General features: G+C 42.9%; 1 protein-coding gene across 9 annotated transcripts in view; it reads right to left on the reverse strand.

The window, feature by feature from the left end:
- Nucleotides 1-261: 261 nt before the first annotated feature.
- The window catches only part of LOC106008094 (uncharacterized), a 120,188-nt gene continuing 93,018 nt past the window's right edge, over nt 262-27,431 (reverse strand). For 6 of the 9 annotated variants that reach the window (XM_087205787.1, XM_087205786.1, XM_087205784.1 and 3 more), the window contains one exon: nt 8,798-27,077. The gene's annotated coding sequence lies outside the window, so the exon portion shown is untranslated. Of the gene's footprint in view, nt 2,097-2,345; nt 27,078-27,431 lie in introns of those variants that run through there. The other 3 variants (XR_015449073.1, XR_015449074.1, XR_015449075.1) reach the window with 3 other exon arrangements.

Raw genomic sequence — 27,431 nt, forward strand, 5'->3', positions numbered from 1 at the left:
CACTCAGGGGGAACCAACACATTGGAGAGATCCTCAAACCTTTTCCCTCGATGATGATCTATTGGTTTTCCCAGAAAAGGCCTTGAACTTCCAAGCTCCTCGCTCCTCCCCTCCAGAGTCCTTGTGAAATCATGCTGCTAAATGTATCATCCTTCATTCTGGGCTCTCTGAAGGTGGCAGAGACTCATCTTTTGCCGTCTCAGCACCCTTGGCACCCTTGCCCACAATCCCACCCCACCCTCCAGCTCTGACGGGCATTGTGCAGAGCCCTGGCTCCCATCTCCAAGATTAGGCAGAGCTTGAGTGCTCAGTGGAGGGGGCTGCTGTCCTCTGCAGGAGCAGGGATGCTGGCTCTGAGCTAGGGCACAGCCCACCCTTACGTTTAGGCTCATGAGGAGTATGAATTTCCAAGGAGGGTGAGAGGATTGCACATAGAGACCCAGGAACTTAGATCTCAGCCTTAGAAAACTCAGTTTGCTGTGTAAATCTTACAGGGGAGATGATGAGGGCCACACAACTGATGGCAGAAAGCACTGGAAACATTTACATAGATCAAATATCTAACAACACAGTAGAAAGGGTTTTAACCAGAGAAAGAATAACAGGGGCTCATGATAGATTTCAGGGACTCTGAAAAACCTCTGAAATCATGATCAAACTCAGGTGTGAGCTCCATGGCTTTATTAGAACGTCAAAGAAACTCATGCATGAAAAATTACGTAAAGTTCATACACGAAAAATTAGGAGCTACTTAATCAGTGACTTGAACCCACAACATCTCTACCCAGTCCTCCAGCCACCAGGAGACTGAAGAAGCTAGTAATAGCGCCTAATGAAAGTATTTATAATTTTATAGTGAGCTGTTAATGTTCATAATGCACAAAGAAAAAAAAATTAAATTGAGAAAATACTTGAGTTAATTTATAGATGAATATATTCAAATATTAATAACATTTAAAAAGACATACATACATCCCTAGTGATCAGATGTATACAAATTAAAACAAAGTCACATTTTCCACCAATTAGATTGAAAAAATGAAGGTCAATAATGTCTAATGTCTAGTCATAAGCCACTATGAGAATATAAACTGATGTAATCTTTTTAGAGAGAAATTGAATTGTTCCTAATTAAATTTAAAATGCATATAATTTTTGATTCAGAAATTTCACTTATAGGAATTGATGCCCCAGAAAAGACATGCAAATGTGAACAATGTTTTACTGTGTCAATGTAACTGTAAAAACTTGAAGGCAACATAAACATTAATTAGCATAAGAATGATTAGTAATACATTATAGCTGTGCCATACTATGTAATACTATGCAGACATTAAAATAAAGAATGATGTCAATGTTATGCATCAATGTGGAATAAGGCCAAGATATATTATTAAAATTTTAATAAGAAATTTATGTCACATTTTTATGATTATTATAAACTAGAAAATAATGTGCATAAGTATGAATGTTTCTGGATATACATTTCCTATCAACACAGCCACACTTCTGGAAAAATACGTGTTTATCTACTAATAGTAGTTTCCCCTGTGACCTTGGGAAGTCACTTTTTAAAATCAGTTTTCACTGCATTATTGAATTTTTCAACCTCTATGCACTACTTGTGCAATTAAAAAACTTTTCTTCAGGAGTCCATGCCAATCCAGTTGTAGTATCATTTTTATAAATGCTGTCTTGGCCTACTTTTGAGGCATTGTCTGAACCCTGGTCAGTTCTCTTTTCTGAGCAGCCAGTTAAGTCCATACCCCCAATTTCCTCCCTCACTGGGCTCTCACACTCCGGGACCTCTGGATACCCATTCTGATTGCCCTGAGGACAATGTATTAGACCGCCAGGAACAGCCTGAGTACCTCAGAGCCTGCTGAAATCACTCAGACTGACTGATCCTAAGCTTGCTTCCCCACTTGCTTTGTTGTTTCCTACAGGAATCGCAATGGTTCAATTCTCTCTGCCTTGGGACCAGCCCTGGTGCTTCCTGGAATGGTCTGAGTGGCATGTTATTCCCTTCCTGGGGAATCAGGAGCAGAAGCAACTGCAAATGTCCTCTCAGGCTGTGTCTGTCTTCCTCGTACCTCCTATGAGAAAACAAAATTGAAACGCCGGTGAAACACCCTTGGCCATGCTTGCACAGAATACCCCGAGGCAGATGTCGAGTGCTCAGGGAGTGACCCCCAGAGCCACCCATCTTGTCTGCTCTTGTCTGGCATGTTCCCTTCGCTTCCACACAGCTGACCTTTGCACACATTCCTGTCCCCACCTCCACCCCAGCTGCTTCTGATACACCTTTGGCTCTACTTCCTGGCTTCTAACTTGGCCTCTCTCACCTGGTTTGGCACCTCCGTGGAGCAGCCATTGGCTAGTGACCTGCTGCCTGGCCCAGCTTCCACCAACACAGCCCAGCTTCCTGGACAATTCTCTAGCAAACATGACCATGAAGCACAGAGACAGAGCCAAAACCTTAGACTGTCAGACCTGGAGTGCGCTGAAGCTGGGGCCAGAAATAAGGCAGAAAGATTGCCAGGAGTTTGGAAAGCCAGGACACCAGCAACCACCAGCCAGCTCTGCTGAAGCCAGCCCTGTGAGCAGTAATGGGAGTGTGTGGACACTGCAGGCTGACCCTGGAGGCTGGTAGGAGCCAGTTGGGCACACGGGAGGGAGGGCAGAGCAGGCGAGGGGCCAAAGGGATGAGTGGATGGTCAGAAACCAGTACATCCACAGAAGAGACAGTGCAGGCTTAAATAAAGGGCACTGAGTGAGACTTCAAAAGGCCAGGTGTGAATCCTGCTTCTGCTGGCTGCATGGTGAGCAAGTTCAGGGACCATCACCCCGAATTATGGCATCCAGTGTGCTGATTGCTTTATCTTTCTTTTCTATTTATTTTTTGTTAGTACATGTGTGTAGTAAATAATGTTTCCATTCCTTGTGTGGAGTTGGTACATGGACACAACACACCCCAATGCCTGTTTTTAATCACCTATCCCTTCTCTCCTTCCCCATTCCTCCACCTCTTGATCTCCTTCCCCTTTGAGAACTATCTACTTCCCAACTTCCTATTATCTATCTTTTCTTCTGCTCTTTATTTTTACTCTGGGTTTCTCATATAAGAGAAACCATGTGATTTTATGTTTGTGTCTGATTGATTGTACTTAAACTTATGGTCTTCAGGTGCATCCATTTGCCTACAAAAGATTTAAGTTTAGCTTTCTTTATGGCAGAGTGGTACTTTGCTGTGTGGTTGTTTTAAATTAAAGGAACCTGGAGAGCTACGAGATGCTGGAAGACTCTTCACCCCGGTACATCTTTGCTTATGATTTAAACCAGGGATGGCGAACCTTTTAGAGCTTCCAATGATACGAACAGCCCGCTGCGGTACTCGTGCCATAGGTTTGCCAGCACTGGTCTAGACTCACCAAGGCAGAAAACAATTACTGCTGGCCCCTTCCCTGAGTTTTTATGAACTAAACTCATATCACAGGAAGGAAGGCAAATCTGTCAATATCCCTGCACACTTTTTCACACAACTTGGTCTTCTCTTCAGTCCCATTCATTACTCCAAAGAGAATTATTTATAATCCACTGACTGTTCTGGGACAAAAAACATTTTCCCAGGAATTGTACATTTCTTCAAGTTCATTGGCTCCCTCTGAGAATTAGTTACTGTCCCCTGAAAACTTGCCCACACCCCCGCTTTTCCCTTTCCTATAGAAGAGAGGTGTATGAGCTTCAGAATCATGTTGACTTACAGGGCAGTTACACCTTGTGACCACCTCCATGCACCTAGCAAGTTTGAACATCCTTTCTCCAATTAATCTTTGTCAGTTTAGTCCAGCAACCCTTCAGGGGGTGAAGGGATCGCCCCTACATCAGCCCTGAGCACGTAACCTTATTAAGTCCCAATTTTTTTCAGCTATAAAAGTGTTCAGAATGGCACGACCCTGAGCACCTCTGAAGAGGTCATGAGACTCCATGCCAAATATGTCCTCCACCCAAACCTGAAATCTAGAGCATAGGAAAGTGGCAAGGGGGAGCACAACTGAGAGGCTCCTTGTGGAGGACACCTTGACCTGGAGGCAGAAAGTTTCTCACCCAGGTGGCTCTGGTCTGGCCCTTCTTAGGCTTTTTGAGTACAGGACCCCATGATATGGTAGAGTTGGTCATCAGAGAAGGGGAGAATGTGAAGCAGAGATGTTGCTATTTGGTTGGAGCCCAATTCTGTGCCTTCCTTCTCTCTTCATGTCACAGTCTTCACAACCACACACCCTCAAAGGCTCTCCCACTCCCACAGACCCACCCCAGTACCCAATCTGCTCTTTAGCCAGTTGGGGGCTATGAAGTTAGAGCCACAGGCCTGTGTCTAAATTCTCCAGCCCAAACATGAACGCCCCACGCTACCTCTTCGCAGCCTCCTCTTGCTCACCAATTCCCCAGAAATCTCCAACAATTTCCATGATTGGCAGAGGCAGTGTTTCCTTGTTGCATGCCACTTTCATGCTAGTGGAATTTGTAGACAAGAAAAATGCAGCTGTTATCCAGCACTAACTGGGCTTTTATGTGGCTTTACAGGCAGGAGCCCAGCTGTGGAATGCCACACATCTCCTTATCACGGCTTGCTTGCTGGGACCTCTATTCAGTTTATGCATTGTGTATCTCTGAATTTTCCAAGATGTGGTAGAGAGGCATGTTGCTTGCTCTCAAAATTATGCAAAAAGCTATTCTCTCCCTGGAGTGAGAAATCACAGGCACTCCAGAACCCTTTTGACTCAGGCAGCACCATGAGGTGAGTTTCCCACACGGGGCAGAAGGAGTGAATCGACAATGGTTATGTTAACTACTAACTATCCCTCTCCAAATGGGTTGGAGCTCCCTGCTCCAACTCAGATGTGAGAGCCTTTCTGAGGCAACAAGACTTTAAATTCCTACAGGGGACTTCAGTTCCTTTAGCTTGGTGGCTCCATTCTATATTAGCGGAGAGAGCTGCAATCATTAGTCGCCTATTTTTTCCACTTAAAACAATTAAGCCGATGTGGTGCTCCTGGGAGGAGAAATGGCAGCCTGGGAGAGCTGAGCCCTCTGCTTGTCAGCACCAGGCTGCAGGAGGAACTGAGGCTGCGTAAGTATCCTGTGCCAGACTCTTCTGAGAACCAAACCAGATGCTTCCCCACAGGCACGAGGAGGAGCAACAGCCTTTGTTTCGGAGATAACCCTTGGTCTCCTAGCAGAGAGAGGAGTGTGTCTCGATGATTCAGTCACAGAGCATCCGAGAGACTCCAGGGCCCTGGGCTATCTTCAGGCCTGAGGTACCTTATCAGTGGATGCTCAGACCGATTTGCCTTGTAATTCATCAAGCAACTGCTTCAACTTCAAGTTCATCCTGTGGGGAAGTAATTCTGTTCATTGCTTCTCTGTAGTGTGTAGGATATAATGGAAGGAAGGAGGAGAAGTGGGGAGAAGAAGAGCAACGGACAGACTGGAATACCTAGGATGGACCTCTGGGATGCTAGCAAAGCTCTGTAGCTTCTGAAGGGGGGACCCCCTCCTCCCCAGCCTCTGCTTGGGTGACCTCCAGCTTCCACTACTTAGGTGATAAATGTTTCTGTCCCCAAAGTAGTCCCTGGGGTCCCGTTTCTGCTCCAGGGGTCTTCAGCAGGCTCTCGTCTCCTCACCCCGTCTTCCAAGGTCTGCTGTGGAACTGTAGTGTGACCTTTTGTCCTAGACTGGCAATAACAGAATCAATACAAGCCCAGCCTCATTGCGTTTCTAGTTTCGCCACATCAATCTGTAGATAAGAAGTTCAGAGTCCTTACTGGGCCCCCTTCTAACTTTACCATTCTGTGTCATCTGGCTTAGTCTAAGTCACATCTTTTGGGGATACTAGGGTGATAAAGATCTTTCTGTTGAGACCTCAGGTTTTCCTCTTACACCTCTTCTGCTACTCTACTTGGTGGCTATGTGGGATCTTGTCCTCAGAATGTCCCTAAACAAGACCCAACATTCTTGGTGCAGAGCTCAGGCCAAAGCCGTACCCTCTGTTACCTGGGACCTCCTCCCATTTTGGGATCTACAGTTTCATAACACATTGTGTTATGATTTATATCTAAAATGTCCCCCTCAAAGGCCAACTGATGGGCTTTTGGGAAGTGATTGGACTATGAAGGCACTCACCTCATCAGTGGATTAATCCACTAATAAGCTCATAGTTGCAGGCACTATTAGGAGGTGGGGCCCAGTTGAATGCAGTGGGTCATGGGGACATGATTCTAGGGACTAAATCTTGCCCCTGGTTCTCCTTCCTCTCTGATTCTTTCTCTCCACCCCGCCCCTACCCAGCTACAGTGAGGTAAGCAGCTTTCCTCCACTTGTTCTTCTGCTATGACATTTCTGCCTTACCACAGGCGTAAAATCAATGAAGCCAGCTGACCATGGACTGAAACCTGAAACCGTGAGGGAAAATAAAGCTTTCTTCATTTAATCTCAGATATTTTGTCGCAGCAATAGAAAGCTAACATACACTGGAATACTTCCTTTCCTTATTAGATATACACCCCCAAGAAATACCATCTTAGACTCCCTGTTATCTCGTTTTGCTCAAAGAGCAGCAACAACTATCTGACCAGTTGCCTCTCATAAATATCAACATTTAGTTGATTGTACAAATGTGGTCAGAGTCCTCCTTACTCTGCTTCAAAAATTATTCGGAGCCAAACTATGCACAGAAGTACCAAGAGGTATAAAATGAAAAGAAAAACTCTCTATTCTCCTATCCCACTCCTAGAGGAAAGATTTTCATCCTCCTTGTGTTCATCACCATAAATATAAGCCATAGACTTATTGATGGATTCATCTATCACTCCCAATCCAGGGTAACACTTACACTGGCAAAATTTGAAACAGTAGGCGTTGTTGTCTCAAGACTACTTACAGGTAAGTCTTTCTTCTTGCAGCTCCTCCTCCCTGCCTAGTGATGCCTCTTTGGTGCACTGTGTCTTCTGAACCCTGGGGGTTTAGGAACGTGAGGTTCACATCGGAACTGGGCTTTGTTGGGGACTGGCAACGGCAGAGGGGTAACCCACAGATTTTCTCCACTGGTGGCCTTTCAGAACATGTGCTCAGGGAATGGAGGGAGCAGAGGCCAGAGGGAAGTCAGTATTCCTCTACACTTTTCCCTTCTTCTGCTGTCTCTTGTGCCCAGGTAGCACTGAGCTAGCTGGGAGCAAGGGGCCACGGGCCGTGGGTAAAAAGCAGATCAAGCTCCACTTCCATTCTCCCTGTTCAGACCCTGTGGTTTGTATTTTGTAGGCTGCTGAGAATTCTGGCCTCACCTCCCAACCCCTCCTGTCTCAAGCCAGCCAAGAGCTGTGCTGGGTCAGAGGGTCCACGTCATCAAGGACCTGAGCGATGAAGCAAAGCCCATGTGACAGATGGGGAGACACATGTCTGACCCTGGTCCTCCTGGTCCCTGTCATCTACTGCCCCAGCCCTCTCTCTTTCTCTTCATTGTTCCCTTCATGCCAACTGTCCCTCCTTTTCTTCTCAACTCTGTGCAGCAGACATCCTGACACAGGACAGGAAGCCAGAGTTCTTCATCTATCCTCACCATAGGTGATTCCTCACTGCTATTGTGTTGTTGCCTTTTTCTCCCAAGGGTACAGCTTAAATTGTATGAGGTTCTTCCACTAGACTTATGCTATCCAAAATAGTAGCAACTAGCTATATATTGAGTTACCTAAATTTAAATTAAATAAAATTAAAAGTGTTGACTTGCCACCATATTAGACAATGGAGATATGGAAGAGTTCCATTGTTACAGAAAGTTCTAATCTAGACTTTCTACTCTGATCCTTTGGCTCCATACTCCACCCAACCCTCATCCCAAATTCCTATTCCTTTATAATGCACAAAAAATTCTCCATAATTTATTTTTTATTAAATCTCTTACCTAGATGAATTTCTACCCATCCCTGCATAAGGAAAGTTTATTCATTGGTTTCCTTTACACCAAAGGGCTGGCTCTCCACCAAATGGTTGTAAGAAGAAAGATTTACCTGCAGAAGAGGTATATCAACATTTCCAACTTCTCAAAACTTTTTGTGGGATGAAGATTACTCAAGAATTGCACATCTCTGCCAAAATGGTGAAGTACTGAGTGATCTTTCTTTTTCTTTTAGGGGAGGCAAGCAAGCTAGCCACCATGGTAGCCAGCAGGCCAGTTGGCCAGAGAGGAATCTATGGGTTCGACTTGGGTGTATACAGACAGTGATTATCAGAGATGGACTAACCAGAACAAGGTTCTTGGCCAAGCCTAAAAGACCATATCTAACAATTTGCAGGCTGGAGAGGAACAGAGCAGAGATAGATGAAAGAACTCTCTTACCTGAAGAAACCCTAGGATAGGGTAGAGAGACAGGTTGCAAAGTCACCGACCTGTGTAATGCCAGAATTTGGGCAGAGATTTGTCCAGGAAAGATATCAAGTCAGTAGAAGAAAAAGGAGAAAAAAATTAAAGCTCTCACCAATGAAATAAGCTATCCTAGAAAAAATTGTTCACTATAGAATGAAATTATTGTAACTAAGTCCCATTTATCTTTTGCTTTCCAGCAGGAAGTTGTCACGAACACTGCAGCAAGAGTTACAGCAAGTACATGATTGTGTATGTATGTGTGTATTTTAACTAAGAAAAATCCAATAACCTTTTATTATGCACTAATAATGCTCATGTTGAAAACAATACATTGCTTTACTCAAAATGAAACCAGTGATAGCCATATAGTAAAAATTCAATAAGTACTTTCTGATTGACTGAAAATAAATCGCAAGATAAAAATACAAATTAGGAATCCGTGTCTTTGCTGACCATTCTCTCTCCACACTAATGAGCTGTTTATCGCATGGGCAGTGACTTCTCCTTAGGAGCTGCTGGCACAGAATGGTGCTTGTTGAGGCTGGGCAGGTGCTGATCAATGTTACAGACCGCACTGCATCTCAAGTGGTGATAGCCACAGAGACAAGAGGACAGGCACAAAATTTACAGGCTGTTCATCTTATAGTGGGATGTGACTGACTTCATCACTCCATTAAGCAAGGAGAGGAGAGCTGTAGATACTTGGCACACTTGGGGCAAGCCACGTATGTGTTTGAAATTCCAAACTGGTCTAGTCCGTAATCAAGAGTCATGGCTACAGCTTGTGTGAGATGCTCCTATTGCTAGTAACAGCTATTATCATGGGCATTTGTTGTTTTTACTTCCAAGTATCCATTTCTCCTTCTTCTGATGAAAGTAGCTCCACAGACTTCTTTGGTGTAGGTCATGTTTCTCTTCCTACCTCCAGTATTAAAGTGAGGGCTTAGTGGCTAACGAGACCCCACAGTATTATGTCTCAAACAAGATCCAGAACCAGTACCACACAGTCATCCCAGGCCCTGGGGTAGTGGGGCAGTTCCACCATCCTCAACATCTGGCTTCTACCTCAACACTCCAGCTTGGCTCTTTCCATCCAGCAGGTAAGAACAGTGGCACAGAGGAGTGCTCTCCCTGAGTCTTTAGGCCCAGGCGTATAAATGGCTTAGTATTACTTGAACTCCTATTCTGCTGGCAAGAACTTCATCTCATGCCTGCAGTTGGCTGCAAAGATGGCTGAAAGTTGTATTTTCTAGCCAGGCCAATGTGTTCAAGCCACACTTGAGTTAGGAGGGAGATATATAAGCCAAGCTAAGTAAAGGACACTCTCCTTCAAATACGTTCCCTCAAAATTTGTATCTCGAGCAGCAGACTGTATCTTAACAAAAGACTGAAAAGGATTGGTGCTGACCCATCCCAGAGGCAGTATCCTGAAGCACTCCTCCATTGACCTCCACCACCTATTTAGTCTCCTGGATCTGCCCAATTCCTGTCTGGATATCCACCTTTCCTTCTGGCATGGCTGTAATTCTCATGCCAACCTAGGCTAACCAAAGTTGGTGTTTGTTAGTTGCCACAGAATTGTGCTAACTCAATAATAAATATTTCTTGTATGTAGACTATGGGCTATGTAATGTGAGTAAAGTAGATTATGAGCCTGCCTATGTTAGCCACCTTCCCATTGCTGTTAAAACCCAAGATACCCAAGGTGAATCAACTCTTGGCTCAGGGTTTCAGAGGTTTCAGTCAATGGCCAGTTGGCTCCATTGCTTTGGGCCTGTGGTGAGGCAGAACATCATGGTGGGGACTACATGGTGAAGCAAAGCTGCTCACCTCCTAGGGGCAAGGAGGCAAAAAAAAAAGAGAAGAAGGGGTCATGAGGGTCCCAGTATCCCTTTCAAGGGGCTGTCTGTCCTCAGTGACCTAACTTCTTTCCACTAGGCTCTACCTCTTAAAGGTCTAGCAACCAAGATTTCAGCATATTACCCTTAGGGGAACATTTGAGAGCCAAACCATAAGACTGCCCTCATGGAGTCACCTCCAGAGCCACCTCTTTTGATTTCCAGCCAGCAAAGGTCCTTGCTTTCAGAACTTTTCACTTCTCACTCCCTTTAGTGCAGGCCCGAAACACCAGGACCTGCACAGCTAGTTTCATTCAAGGGCAAGTACACAGTGTGGAGATTACAAACAGCACTTGAGCTTTCCTGGGCCGTCTCTTGAACTTGGCCTTGTTTTGATGTTTGCAAGATGTAAATTAATTACCACTGCATCTTGCAAGTGGGTTATGCCTGGGTCGCAATTTGACTGTTATTTTGTGGCCTCTATAACTCTACCAGCTATAGGCATAATTGTGGTGACAAATTGAAATTTGCATATTAGCAGTCGCCAGTGTACTGCAGTACAGTGAACTGAACCCAAATGAGAATTCCAGCCCCCTCCAGGCTATTATGACAGGAATCCAATACCAGGAGCACATTTAAAAACAGATGCTTTCATTATGGTCTCCCCTTTACTTCATTGTCATGCAAATCGCCCAAATCAAGGAATCTAAAAAGTGCTGGAGAGGTGAAGGGAGAGCATCTTAAATAAGTAATGAGGCAATGTTCAGGGCTTTCCTTGATTAATTGGGAGTTACAGCAAAATGCAACAGGTTTCAGCCAATGGAAACTTGCTGGCACCAAATTATCTGGCAATACCCTCCGGGAATGTGAGAGACTCCTTCTTGCTACTTCTGTAAATTCCTGGTGGATTTTCCCCCCACTTTTCCTTGAAGAGTGGAGGTGGGAGGGAAGGAGAGGTGGGGATTGGAAGGAGTCACCAGCTGCAACTATTCAAGCTAATTAGCAGAGGCCTGTGTGGTCACAGGTTTCCAGGCTCTGTTGGACGAAGTGGATCCATGCACTGAATAACAGCGTAACAGGTTTCAACCTAAAGATACAGGATAGAAAGATGGCATGAATAATTCAGCGAGCATGAGGTCCCGAACCCACATTTTCTCTCATAAAGGGAAAAACCACGAGCCTCAGGTACCAAGTTTCAAACCAATCAGGCCTTCATCTGGCTCCTTCAGAGCTTTCTTACTAAGTGCTGTGTAGGTGTGAAAAGCCTTATTACCATGTAATTTTGTTGGAAGCAGACTTCCAAAGTACCTGCTTTACTTTATATTCATATACACAAAAAAGATCAAAATGCATTTTATTTCCTAACAATAGCCAATTTGGCTATAATTATTGTAAAATACTGAATTTTTAAGGCGTAGCACCCAAGTGACTCCCCATGTCGCTCCCTGCTATACATGAATATCTTATTTATTGCCTTCCCTATAATGAACTTTGAGATAAACAACAGAAAAAGTAATTTGTTTTTTGACAATACTGAACCTTTGAATAGAGCAAATCACACAGTTGAACACAGAGCGCAGTCCTGTGTGGTAAGTGGTATCCATGGCAACCAATAAATTTTTTTTTTTTATGCTAAGTCTGGCCTTTAAAAACATTTCACGTTTACCACTGAGAAAAAGATGGCCTTGATTTAAAAATGATACAACAAGTACCTCGAATGGGCATGCTTTCTGCTCTGGGCTGCAAATACAATTAAGAGGCAACTCCCCGGTTATGGATCACCTCAGTAGTATGTGTGTCATCTTTGACGTACATCCTGGACTGCTTGAAAAAAGGGAAAAGCTCGGACGTTTTGTATCCTGCTACAGGGGCTCAAGCAGTTTGTTTTTGACTTGTTCTCCTTGTATTCAACACCAGGAGTTTAAAAAAATAGAGAGTAAAAATAGCACGTTGGCCTCTTAGTCTGTGATCATGGTGACAGTGGAAATATTATGGGCTACTTATCTTGGGAGCAGCTAGATCATACTCCCTTATTATAACTTGAAATAATGGATGGAGAAATATTTACCATACCAGCTTCAGATAGAGCACCCCAAATTAGTTTCTGTTTGCATTTAGAAAGTTGGGTACCAAAAATGGAATGCAGTTGCTTGCAAGGGGGATATCATCTGGATGATATATTTAAATAAAAGGAAAGAGGAAAGGCCCCTTGAGAGAGAGAGATTTGATAAATGTTGCATCACAGGAAGAAAACAAAACTAACATCCCTGAGAGTTCCTTTTCTGAGTTGTCCTTAAGTTCTGTGATAGCTTCCTTTCTAAGGTGGTGTTTCTATTTCTCTCTCAAAAATGGTTGTCTTTCATTCCTCAAAAATGGAGTTTTTTGGGAACCATACTAATAGTTGGAGAGACTCCCTTGATGTATTTCCACTGCAGGCATTTTCAGCTAGAGTGTTTCAGCAGTTTAGTGGTGCTATTGGCTGAAATGTGTCCCCCTGAAATTCAGATGTGAATGTCCTGACCCCTACTACCTCTGAATGTGACTGTATTTGGAGTCAGGGCCTTTAGAAAGGTGATTAAGTTAAAATGAGACCATCCTCTAGGCCCTAAGCCAGTCTGGCTGGTGTTCTTAAGAAAAGAGGAATTGGGGCACACAGAGAGACTCTAGGATGTGTGGGTGCAAAGCGAAGACCACAGAAGGACACAGTGAGAAGGTGGCATCTGACAGCCAAGGATGGAGGCCTCAGCCGAAACCAGCTCTGCTGGCTCCTGGACCTTGGGCTTCTGGCTTCCAGAGCTGTAAGATTAATCTCTGTTGTTTAAGCCAGCCCAACTGCAGAATTTCATTATGGCTGCCTGAGAAAACTAATGCTGCTGGAGTGGCAGTGGGATATGCTTTCCCAGGAAAGCGGGCTTCTCAGAAGGTATGTCAACCAATGGCACTGGGGAGGGGGGGTCAAGGTTAAAGATAGAGCTTTTAGCTGCTCTGTCTTCCCTGATGTATGGTTCTTTTCGGGGAATTGGGAGTAGAGCTGGGTGGTTGACTGCATGATACCTTTCCCGTCTCCTGACTCACTCGTCCATATTTGTTAGTGGCAAACAGGACTAGTTTGTGACTCCTTACAACTGGCTTTGCTGAATCAAAGAGAATCTCTGATTGTCCAGTATTTTATAGAGAAAAGCTGACATTTGCTGCATATCGCCAAATACCTGCAAAGTATTGTAGGCCCAGGACGGTGGTGAGACCAGAAAGGGGTGAGAAAGGGCTGCCCTTAGTTCTTTATGTTCCAAAGCTTTGTTGAATGCCTGGGCCTTAGGCCCAGGACCACACACCATCCACCTGCCCCGAGCCATGACCATTCATCTTTCTGAGATAATTTTCTTCCTTCAGCCCATAGAGAGCTCTGGGCTATCTTTGGCCAGGGAAAGAATGTTGACTGTTTCACACACAGAAACATAAATCATTCTCTCTAGGCCTTGTTAACTTTTACTTATAAACTGTTTTAATGTAGAACTGTCAGGACCCCGTGAAAATAATGGGTGGTGACAGGTTTAGGATTAAAATCTTCTCAGGTAGTTAGGATGGTGAGTTAGGTTATAAATTGCTTTTAAAGAGCTGAGGCGTGGACTGTGAGCTTCAGATGCATACTACAAATGGACACCATGAGGCGGCTGGGACAAGGGTATGCTAGTAAATTCATCTTAATTATTTGTCAGCAAAGCCATCTTAATAAGAGATGTCTTTCATTTTGATTAAAATGACCCTTGGTAATCTCTAATGGGCCTTGTCTGAAAAACTCCATTGAAAGGGAGAAGTTGAGTCTTCTGGGACTTGGGGTTTTATGACTCAAGCAAGGAGGACTACATCAGGAAAATGTCTATCAACTGATGTAAAGAAATAGCTCAAGGATCCAGTCATACAGATGAATCTCTGAGTCTCAGATGACCTTATTTATTCCAGTCCCAGGGCATCAGTGGGCTCATAATATCCATCAGAACTGATCCTATCTCCAGGCTGGCTGGACAGGCGTGGCTGTTTACTCAGAGAGGCAAGGCTCTGAGGAAAGGGCAGACCTACCATCACCCAGCACACAGGAGGCAGGTGCTGCATGGCATGGCTTGAGTGATATGGAGTTTGATGGATAGGCAAAGCAAGCACCAGCTATCTAAACTATCAGGAGGCAAATGAACACCTCAGGGGACCAGGAAGAGTGGCTGTCCATCAAGTGAATGAAGCTTGAGTGGAAATCAGAGCAAGAACTGGGCTGAGCATGTTGGGGAAAGAAAGAAGCCAACCCACACTCTAGAACTCGGGCCAGCAATTCCATGGTTCCAGCCCTCTTGACAAGCTCCATGCTTAGGGAAGACACCGGAGCACCATGGGCAGACAGACTCACCTCTAAGAGGCAAGGCTTTCTAAATCTGTTATTCATTCATTCATTCACTAAAAAATAGATAATTGAACACCTAAAGTGTGCCAACCTTAATATAGGACCTGGGATATTTCTGTGAACAAAATTAACAAGAATCACTCTGCTCATTGAACTTAACATTTCTAGCGAAGTCAGCGACGCCACATCAACTCCACTCATCAGATGCGATGAGCACCACTTACGTGACTTAAGACTGGAGTTGCATGGCAAGAGCCGCGGGGAAAATGCTTGCCAGGAGACCAGCTAGAGGGGTGGGCTGCGTCGGAGTCCCACCCAGCCTCCTGCGTAGAGAAGGCTGTCTGCATCTTGGAGAAGCTCTACAATTCAACAACAACACACCAAGATGTTTCTGACTTTTAAAACATGTAACTATAGTTACAGGGCTTCAGAGCACCATCTGCCAGACTTTAATTTGCTTCTTAGGACTGAGAGGATCATAAATCATGCAATAACACGTTCAGGAACATTCTTTCCTCCATACTTGCAGCGTAAAAATTATATATACTCACATCAACTTGCTTTACCATTCTGTTCTTGATGAATTCCTCTCCCATAGCTTCTTACTGATGGACAGGAGCAAAATGGAATCTCACTAATATGATGTACAACATCACTAATATGATTCACAACATCACTAATACGATGCACTCTACACAAAGAGAGTGATTTGAAGTATCTTTTCCATAGGAATTTTTGGCCGTTTTTTTCTCTATGAAATTTATAGGACTATTCTATGAATTTCCCAAGGATCACTGGCAGATTCCCAGATCCACAATAGAAGGACAGAATGAATATCTATGGTTCATAGGTGAAATTACATAGGAAAGATTAGGCTTTCGTTCCACTATCATTAAGTAATATAGTTATGTATCTAATAAGAAAATCCTCCATTTAGCAGATTTATTGAGCACTTGTATAATACCAAGCTCAGGTCACCTCTAGGAGCTCCAAATTTAGTTGAAGGAGAAACATATAAATGCAGAAATGCCATAAAATATGCTACAAAGAGAAACATTTCACGGTTTTATCATGAACACAAGTGAGAGCTTTTCTCTCAGAGGTAAGGACATTTATACTTCCTTGAGGAATTCCCAGGAACTACAAACAGCATGTGTGAAAGTCAGAGAGGGAAGAAAGGGCATAGAACATCCTGGCAACTGCAGTGCACAGCAAGCCTGCAGCCCGCAGTCCCCATGAAAAAATGGTGAGAGGTGAGGCTGCAGACCAGCAGAGGCCACAACACTGGGTGTCTTCTCAACCATCCTAGGGCCGTGGGACTTGATCTAACAAGTCCAAAGCAGCCTTTGGAGAAAGTTTACTCTATTAGCCTTATGTTCCTGTAACAAATACCTGAGTTAATCCACTTAGAAGGAGAAGAAATTTATCTTGGCTCACAGCTTTGTTTTTTGTTTGTTTATTTTTTATTTTTTATTTATTTTGTCTTCTTGGCTCACAGTTTTGGAGTTTGTAATCCATGATCAATTGGCCCCAATTGGGTTGAGCCTGTGAAGAGGCAGCACATTGTGGTGGGAACCTATGGTGGAGCAAAACCAGCTGTATCACTGTGTCATGAGCCAGAGAGCAAAAGAGAGAGAGAGAAGGGGATCGGAGTCCCACAATCCCCTTTAAGGTCACGTGCTCAGTGGCCCATGGACTCCTATCACACCCCACCTCCCAGCAGCACCAAGCCTTCAACATAAGGGCCTTGAAGACACTCAAGTCTAAACCATAGCAGGCACCTCTGCAGATTCCATCCGTAATTGCTTGCTCCAACCTTTCTGAAATAACGGGATTCTAAGAAGGCCCACTCTGTGCCCAGGACACAGAGGAAAGATCTGCCTGAGGTTCAAGTCTCCACCTCAGCTTCACAGATTCTTGCCTCTAGCAGCTTCTTTAACTTGGAAAAACAGTGCTGTGACTCATAAAAGGAAAGGCCTCATCAGGTAAAAGGAGTCAAATACCTTAGAAGCTTGAAGTCCAAAGTTTGGAAGGGTAGGTCACTGTCTTATCTTAGAGGTCTGAGGCTCCTGCATATATTTCTCTACTTCTTGAAACTTCTCTCTACTTCTTTGGCAGTTTAAGTAAAAGGTCCTATAAAAAAAATAATGTCCAGGAAGTATTTTTCTTTAGATTTTGCCCATATAACTCTTAGATCTGATGAGATGGCATTCTGCTTTATTTAACAAGCCTGGAAATGAGAAGTAAATGAGTCGATATGATTGGAGAATTTTGAAACCCTTTCTTTAAATGGCACTCATTTGTTTTATAGTCTGGAAGGGAAGAAATTTAGCAGATCCAACTTTCCTTGCAATATAGAGATGATTGGAGTCTATTAAGTGAATCTCTCTCTCTCTCTCTCTCTCTCTCTCTCTCTCATTTCTCTCTCCCTCTCATAGTTTTACTTCCAATGCCAATCAGTTGCACTGAATGCCTTAAGTTTTCCTTTAACTGCCATTTGCTGACTTCTACTGTGGAGATATTTTAGCCAACTAACCCTTCTGTGAAGAAAGCAAGTATTGGTGGATGGCAAAGCGGCCTGTCAATTCTCCCTCTTCCATTCTGGGCTCTGTCAGTGTCTTGATTTGTAGGGAGGGATGAAGTACTTAACCTTTGTATCTTCAGGAGTAAATGATGAATTCTGTCCCATTTACAAATGTTTATTAACAGATGGGAGTTGCACATGATTAACTGCTCTGTTCTCTCATTTCTTTGACCTCAAGTGCCTGCCTCACAAGGGGGTAGCTCTGTAGAGATGTGTGGCAGGCAGAGCTTCAGCAAAGGTGGTCAGCAAATGCCCGAGGATAATGACTATGACGAAACTCATTTGATTCTCAGCAAATGCCAGACTCCCCACAGAATCACTCATGTGGAAGCTGAGCCCTATCTACTTGGAAATGTGGAGGAAGCATTGTAGACAAGGACGATGGGGGTACATCCAATCTGAACATACCATACTTTCTGTTTCACCTGGAAGAGCAACCAATAAAAACCAAATTGGTTCAGAACCCAAGGCAGGTCAAATCTTTGATAAATTCTGAGAGATTAAATCAGCTAAGCGCTGTAGACCCTTGGCCACTAAACCTAGTGGAGATTCTTGGACCTGCAAAACACTTGAGAAGAGAAGCAGTGGAGTCCTGGAGCTTCTGGCCCTCCATGCTGTACTCCTTCTGTGAATCCATGTGTTGGGTTGATCTCAGAGTCTCCCACACAGCAGCAAAGGATACTTCTTTATCCCCAGGGTCTTAAAAGATGAACTATAATCCCTCTCCCTGTGTGCACACACCTCTGAATCCATATAAAATTATAAGGAAAGATTTAGGGCTTTCTCTAAACCAGGATTTTTCAAAATGTGTCCCACATGTGTTCCCTTGGATGCTTTTCAAATTAAAATTCCTTAATAAAGTAATTTTGAAAAATGTTTTCAAAAGTTATATACTGAATTCTTGGGATGGAGCCATTCAGTGCCTGAATTCTCATGGATCATAGCCTGAGGCAGGGTCAGAAAAAAGATAAAGAATCAGGGCTGGGGATTTAGCTCAGTGGTTCTGCTGCCTGCCTTGCAAGCGCAAGGACCAGAGTTCGATCCCCGGTACCAAAAAAAAAAAAAAGAATCAATGATATACATTCTTGTACACCACGGTAAGGATTTGGCTTTTTCTCTGGTTAGAACAGGCAGTCTGTATTAGTCAATTTTCACTCTCTAAACAAAATGCCTGAGTCAATCCACTTATAAACAGAAAAGGTTTATTTTGACTCACAGTTTTAGAGGTTCCAGCCCATGATTTTTTGGCCCCATTGTTTGGGCCTGTGGTGAGGCAGCGCATCATAGTGGGAGAGCACAGTGGAGTAAAGCAGCTCACTTCATACCCAAGAAGCGAGAGCGAGAGGGGAGAGAGAGAGAAAAGAGAGAGAGAGAGAGAAAGAGAGAAGAGTTAGAGTCCCAAGGACTCCTAGGGAATGTACTCAATGAACAGAGAACCTCCCACAGTACCCTGCCTCTGAAAGATCCTACCAATTCCCAATAGCACCACCCTGAGTATCAAGTCTTTAACACTGATTTAGTTTGACTGGAGCTGGCACTTTTGGTCACTAGTTTTCAAGGCTGATGATTTTCCAGATAAGTCTTATTTTCAGGGAAAGGGTATTTGGTCAGTAGAGTTGGTTAACTGCTATAATTAACACACCAAAATAGTTCATACTGACTCATCCATCAGAGCACATTACTTTTTCTTGGTGTAACAGCAGAAGCAGACAGGTCAATAAGCCAACAGGCATCCTTTCCTCCACATAGTCCTTCAAGGACCCAGGCTGAAGAAAGATTTGCTGTTTTCAATATGTGACTTCCAGAGCTACCCCAGGACTCATCCTCCTACTCAGCAGCACAGGAGGACATGGAGACTTGTACAGAGTTATGGACCATGGCTGGATGACATCCTGCACTTCTGATCACACTTAGAGCTAGAAATAGCCACATGGCTCCACCCAGATACAAGTTAGAAAATGCGGTCCCAGGGTAATAGCTGCCTCCCCTGACCTTCTACATTATGGAAGGGCTGCAGGGTGTCTGTCCCACAGCAACTCATTTCTGTGGCCCACTCAGTATACTACCAGTTATTTGAAGAAAAGATACATTTTAATGCCTGCATCTTTGTTGACTTCATGGTCAATAAATGTTCAATTAAGCAGTGGTCCAAACTACTAAATGTACATATAAAACTTACATATCTTTGGAAAGAGTCAGGAAGACCATTAGGGAGAAACACACACACACACACACACACACACACACACACACACACACAGAGCAAGGCAGCTGTCATGGTGTTTCAGTTCCAAACATATAGGCATTTGCAAAGAAAGTGGTCAAATTTGAAGTTTAATTTTCTCCATGATTTACCTAAAGGAAGCCTGAAGCCAAGGGGAGGTGGATTTCATGACAGGGCTGAGGTTTTCAGGGGTTTAATTGCAGGTGAGAAGAACTTCTGCAGTTCTTCATTGTGTTCTTGACCTGGAACATCCCAAGGCAGGCTGAATGCTGTCAAACATCTTCTAGGTCGTAAATCACACAGCAGTATGGCTAGTGCTAAATCAATAGAGCTGCTAATTTTTGGAAAAGTGGGAAGGTGCTTATGTAACCCTGGCGGAGAAAGAGAAGGCCACTGGCAGCTTGCCTTGTTTATCCTGATGCAGATTCGCGTTTGGAGGCCTCTCTGCTCCCTGGAAGCCCTTTTGCTCAGATGGCCCCAGGGAAAATGCTGAAATCAGCACTCCTTGGACATCTGATTTCCCCATATTATTTTGTTCTAGCTCTGGTTCGTTTTGCAATTGGAACTGATTGGAGAGAGGTGTTTACAGTGTTGCTTGCTGTGATGCTGCTAACATTTTCTCTTCTGGAGGAGGAAGAGTAGGCGGGAGCTGGAATAGCAAGAACGTTTATCATCTGGGACACCTTCTCTCCCAAATGTGATCGGCATACCTTTCCACAGAACTAAAGCACTTCCAGTGCCTATTTTGTATGATTCAGGAATTTTAATCTCCTAACCCTTAACAATCCCACAATATGACCTTAAAGCAAAGAGTTTCTGAACAGAAACACAGCCTGTACTTCACTATTCTAAGCCTCTCAGACTCCGCTGTTTATTATCTCCACCCAAAGCCACCAGAGTGCTCTGGGATTTCTCTATTAGAAAAGTCAGGTGAAAATGTGTTTCTCTTTTCAGCAGGGCCAAGATGGGGAGAGGCACCCACAGTTTAATACCCCAGATCTACGGTCTGGTGAACTGGTCCAGCACATTTCAACAGAGCTGCCCTTCACGGACCAGGGAGAGTTAAGTGGGAGAGAGATAAAAAGATATGACATAAATGAGCAAAGCAATAAAACTCACTGCTCAATTAGTTAGTCAGAGAGGCAGAAGGTGGAGGGAGCTGGGGGAAAGTGTATATTTGCTCTGCAGGGACCTTGTTCCTTTCTTAGTGTCCCCCAACCACAGAATTTGGGCTGGGTATTAATTTTGTAGAAGAGCTATGTACCCACCACCCCTCTTTCTCATTACTTTAAAACATTAGCCAGTTAAAGGAGGAATATCCATCATTTTATGCAAATTGTGCTTCTCTGTTTTGATGGCTGTAAGAGCAAACAGCAGTGTGCCTGAACCACTATTGCTGATAATTTGGGTTTCTTTCATTTTCCCAAGATGTCATTATAGGCTACAGTGACAGAAAAAGTCCTTTAAGATACATTTGGCAATTGCTACAATCCTATATGAATATATATATATATATACACACATATATACATATACATATACATACATACATATACATATATACATATATATATATATATTTTTTTTTTTAAGGCTTGACATATGATATGCAAGTCCTGACCTTAGACATTTCTGACAGCAGCTCCTGGCCAGACCCTGGAGGATGTTCTAGGAAACCGAAAACTAGGGCAGAATTAGATGTGCCCCAGAAAATTTGATCTGTCATCGAGAAAAAACAATTTATATTTGGAGGAAGTTGTGTATGCTAATAACTACTTTTGAATTTTTTCAATCTGATCTAGATTAGCCCTAGTACTTTCAAGGTCTGACTGCCTAATGAGAACAATTATTTTTGAATTTCAATTAAATTGAATTAAAGAAGTATTTTATTTGTTTTCATTTGTATTTTTTTCATTATAAAAGTAATATAGCCATAATGTAGGGAATACAAAAACTATATTGGAGCAAAAAAGAATCTCATAATCCACTGCCCTAACATGACCACTGCATGAATTTGGGTGCAAGTGAGTAGTATTTATGGAACAAGCACAATGGCAGATGCTGTGTAGTGGAACAAACACGGCCTTTACAAAAGCATAAAATAACAAGTTAAGAGGCTGGCCAGGGAGGCCCTATAGGTGTGTATAACCCACATAACAGAATGGGACAGTCCAGATGACTGGTATAGAGCTATAAAGGGAAGAAATAAAGAAGGGTTCATAGTCAGGGCGGGCTCACAGGAAAAGATAGCCCTTTAACAGGCAGAGAGATGTGGAAGGGGGAGTATTAGACTCAGGTTGAAGGGAAGGGATTTGGAACCTGGACAGAGCTAAGAAATAAATATGGCATGTGTGCAGGGAATATAAAATTGGGGCTGAAGAATCTTGATGGGGAAAATCAGACATAAGATTTGACAGATAGTATAAGCCCTCACTGTGTAGCCTGAAAGTTCAGTGTGAGGAATTGTATTGCTTTATTCACAGCACAGCATCTGTCTCACGGTTGGTACTTCATACATTGTGATTCTGTTACTCACCAATGCATGTTTAGCGACCCACAAAAAGGAGATGCCTGATTGGTATTATTTTGACTAAACGAATCAGTGAAAGGGAGAAGTCAGATCATAGAAGGTCTTGCAAGTCTTCCTTTCAAGGATGATGAAGAACTGATTAGGGCAATTTTTTAGCTAGGGTTGGAGGAGGGACAGAACAAGAAGAGCCATGGAGAAAGGTGAATGTGCCAGTAGAGTGAGTAAAGGATTGGAGAAACAGGAGCCTGGAGGCAGAGAAAGCCATGAAGCAAGTAGTGGCAGGGAAATGAAAAAGAATGGAAAAAGGTGAGGGAGGAAGAAGCTCAAAAGGAACTGCGAATTAGGGAAAAATGGCCTTGAGAAGGCAGAGTCAAAGCTCTACTAGTAAAGAAATTGAAAATTTCATTTCAGAAATCTCTTGTGTATCTAGCAGTATCCATGAAGGAAAGTGAGCGGTCAAAATTAAATTCTGGGCCAGAGACCCCGGTCACGTGGATGCTGTGCCCCGCCGCACACCGTGAAACACCTGAATCCACACAGCAGAGGCGCCAAGGGGAACATAAGGGCCATGGTTATGAGCCCCAGAAGATAGAGCAGAAGTGAACAACAGAGAGAGCCTTTCTGAGGCTCCTCAATGAAAACTGAAGCCCACTGGGAAAGTGAAGAAAAACTCTTCAATAAAACCACACTAGACCGTCGTGGTTGGTAAGTTGGTAGGATCAGCACCTCCCATAGAAACCAGGACACGCATAGAGGGGAGGACAACTGGAACCTGCAGTAGGACCTTGCAGAGTTTAATCCTGCAAGAGGTCAAGGACCTCAACTTGGACCTTGCAGCCAGAAATCAGCCTGAATCTCAGTAGACTACAGCTGGCTTGCTGAGACTAATCAACTTAGACCCGCACACTGCTGCCTACCAGGATAGCAGAGACATATCCTGAGGGAGACTTTCTTTGTTTCTTTTGTTATATATATTATTTTTTCTTTCCTTTTTTCTCTTTCTCTATCCCTTCTGGCTCTATATTTCTCTCCCTCTTTGTTCCTGTTCCTGTCCCATTCCGAATTTTTTCTCTCTCTCTGTCGTCTTGACTATCACTTTTATAGGAAGGTGAATACAATGTCTAGCTTCCCTATTGTTGTCAGTTTGCTCTGTACTTGTCTCTGTTCTTTCGCTCTGTCTTCTCCTCCTGTCTTCAACAGATCCCCACAATTTGCGTGATCTTCCCGTGCCCTCTAGCCTCACCTCTAACTTTCCCTCTCCCTCTCTCTCTCTCTACACCTCCCTCCCCAACCCCTGCTAAATCCTTATCCTGAAGGGTGAATTTGCCATATTGAAGGGTTTACTTACTACAAACATATTTTGGGCTGGCCATAGATTTTGATCTAGTTTGCGCAGTTAAAGGTGACAGATTAACTGCTACCACAAATTGTCATTTTCTAAGCTGGGTTTGATGCTGATTGTATCAATTGGGTTAAAGTGTTGTGATTGATCTAATCAGTTGTCCTCCCTGGTATACTGAAAACGAGATTGCCTAAGAGTCATTAGAGACTCAAAGCCTAAAAAGTCCAATTATACCTGGAAGATATCTCTGAGAAGCAACCACTCCATAGGGGCTCTAAACACCAGTAATAAAGATACTCAAAATAAGAAACATTGGAGTATCAGCCCAGGAATTAAAGCAAAAAACAGCACCAACAACAGAATTAAAAATTAGAAGACACCTTGGCAGGACACAAACAGACTTCCAGCTCACCAAAGGCAAATTCTGGGAGATATGATAATCAACCACCTGGACACCCTGAACTGACAGCAAACAAAACAGATGAATGAAGCACTAGAAAAATTCAAAACAGAAATAATTTCCCAGATGACTACAGAGATAGTGAGCAGAATGAAAGACATGATTAGAGGCTCTAGAACAGAAACAGATTAAAAAAAAAAAAAGATGAACTCAGAACCATGCTGGAAGCCATGAATGTCCAGCACAAGAAAGAAATGGAAACCATAATAGCCCAACATAGGAAGGAAATGGAATCCATGAAACAGATTCAAACAGATATCCAGGAGATTAAATACTCCACTGAAAATATTCAAAGCAGATCGAGTGAATGTGAAAATAGGATATCAGATATAGAAGATAGGTTTGCAGTTAGTGACCATGAAAACAGAGATTTTTTTCAAAATAGTAAGGGACCACGAGAAATCAATCCAGCAGCTGCTAGATGGTGCAAAGAAGCATAATGTAAGACTGATAGGAGTCCATGAAAAAACAGGAGAAAGCACAATTGACATAAAAAAACAACTCTTCACAGAAGTAATAGTAGAAAACTTCCCAGACAGAGGTAGAGAATTGGACATACAGATAAGGGAGGCATATAGAACTCCAACTAGCCATGATCAAAAAAAAAAGCTACACCTAGACATATAATAGTCAAGATCCCAGAAATGCAACAGAAGAACAAAATCCTTCAAGCAGTTAGAGAAAAGAAACAAATCACCTACAAAGGAAAGCCCATAAGACTGACAGCAGACTTCTCACCACAAACTCTAAAGTCAAGGAGAGCCTGGAGTGAAGTATTTCAGGCCCTAAAAGAAAATAATTTCCAACCTAGACTGTTGTATCCTACAAAATTATCCTTCAAAATCAATGAGGAAATTAGATGCTTCCATGACAAGGAACACATGAGAAATTTCATGAACACCAAACCAGCACTCCAAACAATTCTAAACAATATCCTAGAAAAAGACAATGAAGGTCACAACTCCAGGAGGCCCAACAGACTGAAGCCACCAGGCAAGGCAAAACACTAAAGGGAAAGGAGGAAAAATAAGAAATAAAAGCGCCAACAACAGTAAAACATCATGACAAGGATAAGTCAATATCTATCAATTATAGCCATCAATGTTAATGGCCTTAATTCACAAATCAAAAGAAATATACTGGCAGAATGGATTAAGAAGCAAAATCCAACAATATGCTGTATACAAGAAACACACCTAATTCAAAAAGACACTCATAGACTGAAAGTAAAAGGATGGAAAACAGTTCTCCATGCCACAGTAACCCAGAAGAAAGCAGGGGTAGTAATCTTATTTGCAGTCAGAATAGATTTCAAACCAAAACTAATTAAGAAAAACAAAGATGGTCACTACATACTTGTGAAGGGAACAATCCAAGAGAAAGAAATGACAACCCTAAATATATATGCACCAAATAGGAATGCCCCCAACTATACAAAACAAATATTTATGGACATGAAAAACCAAATAAACACTAATACAATTGTAGGGGGGAACGCAACACCCCACTATCACAAATAGACAGATCATCTAGACAAAAAATCAATAACAAAATTCAAGAACTGAACCAAGCTTTTGAACAAATGGACTTAATAGATGTTTACAGAGTGTTCCACCCCACAAAATCAGAATACACATTCTTTTCAGCTGCACACAGGTCATTCTCCAAAATAGACCACATGCTAGCTCATAGGGCATGTTTACGTAAATGCAAAAGAATTGAAGTTTACCCCTTGTATATTGTCAAACCATTGTGCAATAAAATTGGAGATCAATAGCATGAGAAACCTCTAAAGCCCCACAAACACATGGAAATCAAGTAACATTCTCCTGAACAACCAATGAGTCATGGAGGAAATTAAAGAAGAAATTAGACAGTTTCTACAAGTAAATGATAATACCAGTACAACATACAGGAATCTATGGGACACAATGAAAGCAGTTCTATGAGGGAAATTCATAGCAGTAATGCTCAACTTAGAGGATAAACCTGTATATATTTTGCCAATAGTACAGTTACCATCCTTGCACAAAACGGAGTCCCTGGGTACCCAGAGAGGGGTGTGAGGGACGCTCCTGTGACACCCTGCAGGTGCCTGTTTCAAGGATGCTCAGTTTTTAAACCCACTGTTTCATTTAAGCAACTCTCCTTGGTGGTGTCCTCCAGAGCAGGGCCCGGATGGAGATTCTTGTGAGCATGATTACTGAAGGAGAACTCTCAGAGAGGCTGCAGGAGAAGGTAGGAGAGGAAGTCGAGTGAAATGCGGTGTCTGTTGAGTGCAGATTTGGCCTGATCCCACACATGTCTTAGGGCTTGACAACAACACAGCATGAAGGGAAGGCTGGCTGTGTCCTCTCACGGGCCAATCCTTGGGTTGGACTGTATTTGTCCCTTCCTACCTGCCTGGAGCAAAGGTTGGGTGGGGTACCATGCCCTCCCTGGCATTTTCAGGTGTTGTGGCCCTGCTGACAGGGAAGGGTGGAGGGGGTGAAGGGAGGACAGGAAATGGGGAAAAAAATAAGAACCAAGATATATCATATAAAAGTACAAGTACCCAATAATCAATGTAAATGTATTGTATACCTAAAATGTACCAATAAAAGAATCTAAGAGAAAAAAAATTAAGTTCTGATGGAGAGGAGAGGATACATGCTATCTTTAACTTACTGGCTTCAGAGTGACACTGGGACATTGAGACCAAAATTCTAGAACCTAGGTTGGTTCTACTGGCATTCCAATGGTCTTCAAACATTTTCCATCATACACCCTTGCCAGCAAAAAATGTTTATAACATTTGCCACCTGACTTGTTCTTATCATCTATTTATAAAATTGTACACATACTTCCATGTTAATATATAGGTCACATTATAAGTTATATACATAAAATTTAAATTAAAAATAAAGAGAGGATTAAGTTGAAAATGATAATATCTTAAAAATATTTTGCCAGTGTGATAGCTCAATTTGATTAGTTAATGATAGTCAAAAAAACCCAGGGTTTTTTGTGAATGATCAGGATATTTATCTTTCACATATCCTTTTCAAATATTTTGATTTGATTTGTTTCTTGACTGACCAATATAATATGATTGCTTTAGACCTTGAGTGTGGCTGATGACAAGCTTGTACCTGGAATAGAAGAGTCATCCAGTTGTTCTCTTATTGTTTGCTTGGGCCTTTGGTGCTACTCGGGAGAACACTTGTCCCAGTTTATGTAGGACATTCCCAGTTCGCACCTCGTTCCCGGCAAAATGATTAATAGTGTCCCCTGTATTCTCAAGAGTGTCCCTGTTTGGATGATAAATTAGAAGATCCACTTAATTATTAGAGTTATCTTCAATATATAGTTTTATTTCAGGATTTTTTTTATACCAATGGGTCTATTTGGGGTGGGTTAATAAATCCACTTAACAGGGACATATAAACATGATAGGCTACAACTGCATGCATGGGTGAGGGACCCACTGCCCACTCTTCCTCTTGCAGATGGCTGTTCAGCCCTCAAGGACCACCAGGTACTGGACCTGACCCCTACCCATCTGACTTTTAGACTGAGTAAAGAATCACAGTCCACACAAATAGAAATTATTAATAAATCTGAGTTGCTGTATTAGACTTTGCATAGAAAAGAACTGGATATTC

The sequence above is a fragment of the Heterocephalus glaber genome, unplaced genomic scaffold (assembly GCF_053883595.1).
Source record: "Heterocephalus glaber isolate CG9 unplaced genomic scaffold, H.glaber_assembly_v1.0 deba00000613, whole genome shotgun sequence".
Lineage (NCBI taxonomy): Eukaryota > Metazoa > Chordata > Mammalia > Rodentia > Bathyergidae > Heterocephalus > Heterocephalus glaber.